Consider the following 8,446-nt stretch of genomic DNA (forward strand, 5'->3'; position numbering starts at 1 on the left):
CGGTTCTCACGGTCTCTTCGCTTGCAGATTTCTTATATTTTTTCTTGTACCCTGAAGATGGAGGCGATACGTTCCTCCGAAACGTCGGTTAACACCACATATACACGGTGCCAAATCCCAGAAGACTGCTTTCTTCATAGTCACCGCCGTGAAAGCCTCAAATCTTACATACTTTAAGATACTGTAACTGTATTTGTGTGCAGAGACTGAGGAGCATCATGTGGTGGCCATATTATTAATAATAATAGCAACAATGATAATTAGTGCTTAATAATAATTATTTAATGTCAAATTCGGTCCAGACTGAGGAGGCACAATTTTTCCTTTAATCTTGACGATGGAAAAAGATCCAGTTTCCGAAACGCTGAGACACCGAACTGTCTGACATAACTGTATGTCTTTATATTCTTATTCGGAAGATTCTCAGTTAGAATATCGGGCGAGACATCGGAAATCATCACGTATTTCATGGTTTTCCTCAGCCACTTCATGACAATTCTCCTGGAAAGATAGGCTGTGAGGATGTGAGAAAGGTGGGTAACTTTTCACGGGCCGTTACCGATGTGCGGAACACAGTTTGTGACACGCTGTTCAGGCTCATGTGCAAACCTATACTTATCCTGGAAAACAAACCGCTATGATAGACTGTCGTTAAGAAATGATTAACTAGATCCGTGAGCTGCACCCGTACCACTTCTGCTACGTAGCCGCAGGCGAATTTACTACTAAATAATTACAGATCTCATTCTAGGTTTTTGTGGTAGGCAAATGTCCTTTAGTTCCCGTCTAAAGGACAGTCATTTACCTCATGCATAACAGTAAATGGGTTCTGTACTTCTCACTTTAAAATTCACATAATAGTAAAGTAAGAAAAAAAATAAAGTTATCCCTGTACCACGCCGTGAAGGCCCATAGGGTTGTGAGACGTTGAGGGTCCCACATTATCTAGACAATCGGCTCAAAGATGGCGGTAAGGTTGTCAGCCTTAAGCGCCGGCCGCGCTTTACTCCCCAGGAAAATTATTTAATTAATTCCTGGTACCCATTTCTGTTAGAAGCTGAGTCAACCCCAGGGCCATAGTGCGGCTGGAAGGATTAGGTCAATTGAAAAAAAATCCAATTACCTCATCAGGACTTGAACTCATGACCTTCCTGCTTGTAGCATAGCCCCTCAACCAACTACGCTACCGCGTGCCCACATTTACATAATAGTATCGTGTGAAAACTGCATATCCAGTAGCAAATGCTGTGTCACACTAGCAGGGCACTATAAGACCAATAAAACTTCAGAAATGGTTAAGAAAATCAAAGAAAAATCGTTTTTCTTCTGAATTCACTAAAAATTGTAACGTTTTGCTTCGAATCAGCTACATACTCCGGGTACTTCATACCAGAGCGTCCTACCTAGGTTATGTTCCAGGTCACGTAAGCGGGCAGATTCACCGCTCGACTGAGAACAGGATGCTGAGGAGAATATTTGGGCCGAAGGGAAATAAAAGTAAAGCTATCCCTGTAACAGGCCGTGGAGGCCCATAGGGTTGTGAGACGTTGAGGGTCTCACATTTTCTAGACAATCGGTTCACAGATGGCGGTGAGGGATGAAGTAATATAGGTCGGAGAGGACTGCATACTAAGGAGCTTCGTAACTTGCGATTATTTTGGGGGCGGAGGGGACAACATACTGAATTTGGTAATATATATTTCCTCTAAGTCCGAAATGTAATATTTCAGGAAAGATATATGATAATTTCTTGGTCAAATCTCTCATTTTTGAACAAACGTATTTGTAACAGATTTTTCTACAACTTTAAATCTGTTATTTACGACACTGATGTATCAAATTTGCAGCAGTTAGCATAATGAGAAGCTCCATAATTTGTACTTGTCGCCAAATATAATCAGAATGATGATATCAAGGGGGAGGTGATGGACAAGGCATGCAGCATGTATGGGAAGAAGACGAAAACAAGAAGGGTTTCGGTAGGAAAGCCACAAGGAATGAGACCACCAAGAAGACCTAGACGTAGTTGAGAAGATAATATAGAACAGATTTTAGAGAAATAGGATTGGGTGTTATTGATTCCATTGATATGGCTCAAGATATGGATCGGTGTCGGGCTCTGGCGAAGAGGGGTTTGGAAAGTTCTCGAATAGCTGAGCGACTGACGGCTTCTCAGAAAGAACTCAGCTCCATAGAGTTATGTGGTGGTGGAAATAAACAGGCCCTCCGAAATGTCTGTGTCTACAAAAAGAACTCCGTGGCCTGTAGTCCGCAAGCAAACTATACCGACCGAGCGACCGCTGCTTGTCGGCGAAGTTAGTGCCTACTTTAGAGGATAGAGGGTGTCACGTGGTCAGTGCAACGGATCCCCACGGCCGTTAATCTCGGTTTTATAGACCAGAGCTGCTATTTCTTCGAAATAGTTCATCAATTATTCTCACGAGGCGCAGTGGACCCCTTTCCAGACCCACTACTTCTCAGAAAATCTGGTATTGCCGGGAATCGAACCCGTACCTCTGCATCTGTAGCCAGGAACTCTGAACACTAGACCACAGAGGCGGTCACTTAACTATCTTTACTGTATTCATTCTGTTGTGTGTTATATATGGCATTTTAATGTATCAGTCAATACAATAATTCTATAATAAACAAATCAGTACTACTGTATTAGCCTTAGTTTATTGTGTAGAAGTACTGGTATATGTTTCGACCCTGCTAGGTTATCATCAGGCAATCATTGCATGAATATGTCACTCGTTATTGTTTTTACCGATATAGGTTATCAGGAAGGCCGGAACCTACAACTTTTATGTGGAACACTTTTCGGTGTGGCAAACGTTCAAATAAGAGTCCGGAGCTGCAAGCCGTACTGTTTGCAGCTTCGGCCCTAAGACGGCGCACAGGTTTTGTGGCATAACTACTGACCTAACGTTAACGAAAGTGTGAAGTTGTGGACTTCATCAGTAATATGAGCACTCAACTGCAATGGTTCACTGCAGACTCGATACAAACAGAATACACGTACATCTCGTGGCGACACCCAGCACCTTGGACCCTGTCGATGTTTGTACAACTCGCATTTCCATTTGTGGGCAATGACACAGCGTTGTATTGGGCTGGCTGCCAACGGCAAAAAAAGGGGGGGGGCAGAAGGGAACTGAAACTAAAGGAAAAGAAGGAAGTGGGTGGAAAATTAAGAAAAAAGAAAACAAATAAAAAGAAATAAAAGAAGACGGAAGAAATAGAGGATACAGGGAAGGCGGGGAAGAATAAGAGAAGGAGAGAGAGATAAGATAAAAGCAGAAGGAAGGAAAGGAGGGGGAGGATAAGAATGAAAGTAAGAAAACAGGATAGAAGGGGAGGAAAGAAGAAGAAGAACATGCAAGGAAAAAATAAAGAAGGAAAGTTTAAAAAGAAGAAAAGAAAGGAAGGAGGAGGGAAAAGTGGAAGTAAACAGGAACGAAAGAGAAAATGGAGGAACGAAATGAAGGAAGGAAGAAGGATGAAAAGAAGATAGAAACAAAGGAAAAGTGGAGGAACGAAATGAGGGCAAAAAGGAAGAAAAACATAAGTAAATTCTTCAGATCTTTTGGAAATGGCAGGCATGGGACATTCGTCTAGAAGGGCTAAGTGTCATCACCGGAGTCCTCCTATCCGATGGGTACCCAGGTTTTTTCTCCGGGGAACAACCGACTAGGGTGTAAAGCTGACCACTGTCCACTGACCCAAAAGACAGCCAAACGATTAGAGTCCCGTCAGTTAATGGCTATGTTTTTCTGTTAGATTCGTTGCAAAATGTCTGCTATTTAAAATAGTTGACAGCCTTCTCATTTTAACATTTTAAAGACTGATTTTATTTTAAATACTATATAACATTTAGTTCCTACCTCACAGGAAACAAATATAGACTGTTACAATGGTTAATGCTTGATATAGGCCTGTTTGGTCTAAGAGTATGTATACTCCTAACCTCTTTTGTTTTGGAAAATATTTTGATTTTACATCTAGTGGTTAGGGGTGCGGAAAGTTTTTTTTTAAATTCGCTTAGTGGGGGGTGGAATCCAACTTGCTCCACTCGGCACGGCTGCCACTAATTGGCGGCATTCCGATATGGGGTTACTTGTAGGCTAGGCCGCGTCATAACTCAAGCGGTTAGTCGCTGGCGTCGCTGGCTTCCTACCGCGGCGGCCCGGGTTCGATCCCGGGTCTGGTCAAGTGGGGTTTGTGGTGGACGAAGTGGGCCTGGGGCGGGTTTTCTCCGAGTACTTCGGTTTCCTCTGCCAATCTTCATGCCACCAAATTCTCCATCATCACAATCATCCGGGGCAGCTACAACAGGCCAATCAGTGGCCGCCGTGCCGAGTGGACCCAGTTGAACTCCACCCCCCACTAAGCGAATTAAAAAAAAAACCCATATCGGAAAACAGGATAACATTTATGACGATGGTGATCTACTGTGAATTTTAATGAGGAATACTGGGTCACTGGCCTAAAATCAGTGACTTTAGGAATCAAATACAAGCCAATTTAAATGTTTCCACTTTTACACGTCTTAAAAGCGCTTAGAATGGTTGGTACATTGTCCTGTCAGTATGTCACATTGTGACTAAATACACTTGTAGACCGCATTAAAAACATAACCACAACTGCAACAATTAACGTCTGCATTTATGCCGTAAACCAAACATATTTACAAATATGAATATTGTATACAAAATTTAGTTTGATTTCATCAACTTACCAAGTAAAGTACGAAGCGAGAACACATCCAGTTGCAGTACAGTCAACTTACACACACAAAAATAACTTGTCTTTCATTCACTCATATGAACGAAACAAGAACCACTGTTAGCACCTTTATTTACTGTTCAGTGTTACGCACCACATAATTCAAGAGCTGTGTCTGCTGCCATGATAACTGTCGTTTCCGTGGATGGTAAGAATCTCTCAGGAGGAAACTACTGTCTCTGCAGCCTTTTGTGCCTCCTGACGGCCAGTAACTAATGTTGACCTGTAGCCAGGCCTGCGCACTCTTCCACTAAAAGCGCGTGTGCACGAAAGGAAACACAGATTAACTTCCGCTGTTAGCAATAAATGTGATAGAGGATGTCAACATTCTTCACGTTTCCGCTATTCGTTACAGAATTGAATGAATTTATTAATATTTCACAGAAGGGGAAGAAGGTCGCGTTAGACGACGAATTAAAAGCTTGCTTATCTTTGACGAGTATAATCTTTCTGGGATATGAAGCATTTTTAGTTCAGTACAGTATACCGACGTTTCGGAGGCACATACTGCCTCCATCTTCAGAGTTGAAGTTTAAGAAAAAGGAACAAACAGTAAGTAGAGCGAGTACAATTCCCTGCTCGTATAAATTTAAACTGAAATTCACAGATCGTCTATAATTTTGTCCAATAGAATCATCACTTCCTCACAACGGATTTCACATGAAATCACCTGTTATAGATCATTTGACTGCTTCTTAGTTACGGAATGGCTAACGTTGATGATCTGCCCATAAAGTTTACGACTTGATGCGTTATAGTTCCTCACTGTTGAATGGCTCTCTCAACGACGGTTTTGTCTCAGCAGCAAATGACTGTGAAATCCAGTCAGATGGGTAAAATCGCAAAAAACGTTTTCAGAAGTTGTACAGGGCTTACCCCATATCAGGTATAATCCCCGACATACGCCTGGATATGCTGAAATTATGCTTCTGGTGCACGTTCGTCATGTGACATCTGGCTAGTTGCCACGGTCTGCTGTTGAGGCACAAGATCTCATGATGGTACAGAGAAATCGCAAGTCTGCACAGCAGTAAAGCCGTCCACCTTGAACTTGAACAGACCCATAGAAGTCTGACAAACAACTCAGTGTAAGAACGGAGTGAAATTCCACGGCAAAAGGTTTCAGTCCAAGAAAATAGCCTGCAAGACGACCAAACTTTTCTTTATTATATGTATTATTGTTGTTGTTGTTGTTGTTGTTCTTGTTGTTGTCGTCCTTCATACCTTCCTTATTCTACTTCTGTCTCTTCTTCTGTATACCTCTTCTCTAAATTCCCCTTTCCATATTTTCGTTTTACATTCCACGTTCTTTATAATGTTTTCTTCCTCTTATTCTCCTCCTTCCCTCTGTTCTTCATGTTTTTTCTCTTCGCTTCATAGTTTCCGCCTCAATTTCCGTCTTCCCTTAGGCGTATTTTTTCCTTCAGTTCTTCATTTGTCTTCCTGCTGTCCCTCTTTCCTTTTTTTCTACTTTTTTTTTTTACTTTCACTTTCCCCAGATTCCTAGCTGGATTTGGGAAGTAGTTATTGACAATATAGGCTGACTTCCATGATCTTAATTCTTAATGTTGGTCTATTTTCGGGCCTTGTATATTATGTAACTGAAAATAAGGTGCACTTTACATTGACAGCTTATGAACAAAATAACTACCACCAAGGAACATGATTCCTTCTGGAAGAAGGTGCAAGCTGGCCTTTAAAAATAATTTGTAGACGGACAGTACCAAGACGGCATTTGAACTCTGGCGTAACTTACCGTTTCTTCCTTACGCCATATTCTTGTTTTTCATCATTTTAACTTCATCTAAATCTTCACTTTTATCGTGACTATCATCACAATTACCTTATTCGCTTTATGCTATAGTAAGTTTCGAGCCTTGGCCTCTCTTTTTGGACAATATAACTAAATTCTCATTAAGACAAGCGGTAGAACTTCTTTTATAGGGATCACCTCCGAAAGTTTTATTTGTTAGAATTAACTTGTAGAAGCGCTGTGCGCAACCACAATTTATTGGTCTCAGTAAAATGGTCTGACTGTAACAACTTCTGACACGTAACATAAATTTCGCCTCGATCGCTGTCGGCTTCCTCGCCTGCGAATGCGATGATAAGTACAGCAGAATGAAAGCACATTATATCGGTCACCCGACAGCTAAGCTTAATGTTATCTGTTACCTCCAAGAATGTCACCAGGGCAATGCAGTGCTGAGTTTCCATATAGTCTGACGCGTGCTGTTCTTGTATACAGTATCCCTGTATCAGGTCCCATGAGACCATAGTCGCCGAACGTAAGGACACCTTCGTTACAGGGCACTACCAAGGTCAGCGGCCACTAGGGTTGTGGACCTGGTTCATCTTCAAAACACAGATGTGTTCTTCTGTGTTGTCCTATGCTGGCAGTGACTCTCGAATGGACTGATCTAACATCCACGAAGTCCCACCATTTATCTCTACATTATCTGATGACGTCAGCAGCTCTGGATTATATATCGTCAAATTATTGGACGATAGTGAATAATGAATAGAATATTTGGACCGAAGAGGGATGAAGTGACAGGAGGTTGGAGGAAACTGCATAATGAGGAGCTTCATAATTTGTACTCTTCTATAAGTATAATTAGAATGATCAAGTCGAGGAGGATGAGGTGGGCAGAGTAGGAAGCACGAATGGAGGAGAAGAGGAATGTGTATAGGATATTGGTGGGAAAGCCAAACGGAAAGAGACTACTGGGAAGACCAAGGCGTAGGTGGGTGGACAATATTAAAATGGATCTTAGAGAGATAGGATGGGATGATACGGATTGGACTGATCTGGCTAAGGATATGGACCAGTGGAGGGCTCTTGTGAACACGGTAATAAACCTTCAGGTTTCATAAAATGCTGGGAAATTCTTGAGCAGCTGCAGAATTGGCGGATTCTGAAGAAGGGCTCAGCTCCATTAGTAAGTAAGTGAGCTAGTCTCTTACAAATTATGGTCTTGGCCTGTAGAAGATTTTGAGACTGAGACCCTTGGCCAGTAAGGGTCTTCCTTTTACTACTGTGACTTTATCTCGCCAAATTTCCATCTTAAATAATGTCACAGCCATGCCAAAACGAGCTACCGTGATGTTGATCTCCTGTCAGTTACCGAATCATGCACGTAGGAGTCTCAAGGCACTTTCCTAGTAATATTGTAGACACACAGGACATGAAACAGACCATTCGCCTTCAGGCTTCCCATACACTTCATACAAATAACTCATATGAACCTACTGCATATTCCTTTTCTAATTTTATGTGAAAGCTCCAGTTGAACTGTAGATATGTTTGTTTCTAAAACTTACTCCTCATCCTACAGTCATTTTTTGTGATTCTGGATCCATGGAATTCACTAATATATGTTTAGTATGTATGTATGTATGTATGTATGTATGTATATGTGCATTATTGTCTTCTAGATATATTGTGTTTCAGAAATTCTATCACGTTGTTATTTAAATAGCAATGTGCTAATGAAGGGCACACGTAGAGCATACAGAATGTGAAAGGCCTTCACATATCCTCAACAACATTTTTAAAAAACAAAGCTAACTATACATACTGAAGTATGACATAAACATCTTAACATGCTTGATGATTCATAATGTTTCTGTAAACTATTCTTTGGTAATAGACCAA

The 8,446-nt window shown here is 41.4% G+C and overlaps 1 protein-coding gene across 1 annotated transcript in view; it reads right to left on the reverse strand.

Annotated features, from left to right (window-relative positions):
* LOC111861389 (sodium-coupled monocarboxylate transporter 2) overlaps positions 1 to 5,787 on the reverse strand; it is a 91,016-nt gene extending 85,229 nt beyond the window's left edge. The window contains exon 1 of the mRNA XM_023845915.2: positions 4,742 to 5,787. The gene's annotated coding sequence lies outside the window, so the exon portion shown is untranslated. The remainder of the gene's footprint in view (positions 1 to 4,741) is intronic.
* Between the last annotated feature and the right edge of the window lie 2,659 nt (positions 5,788 to 8,446).

The sequence above is a fragment of the Cryptotermes secundus genome, unplaced genomic scaffold (assembly GCF_002891405.2).
Source record: "Cryptotermes secundus unplaced genomic scaffold, Csec_1.0 scaffold289, whole genome shotgun sequence".
Taxonomy (NCBI): domain Eukaryota; kingdom Metazoa; phylum Arthropoda; class Insecta; order Blattodea; family Kalotermitidae; genus Cryptotermes; species Cryptotermes secundus.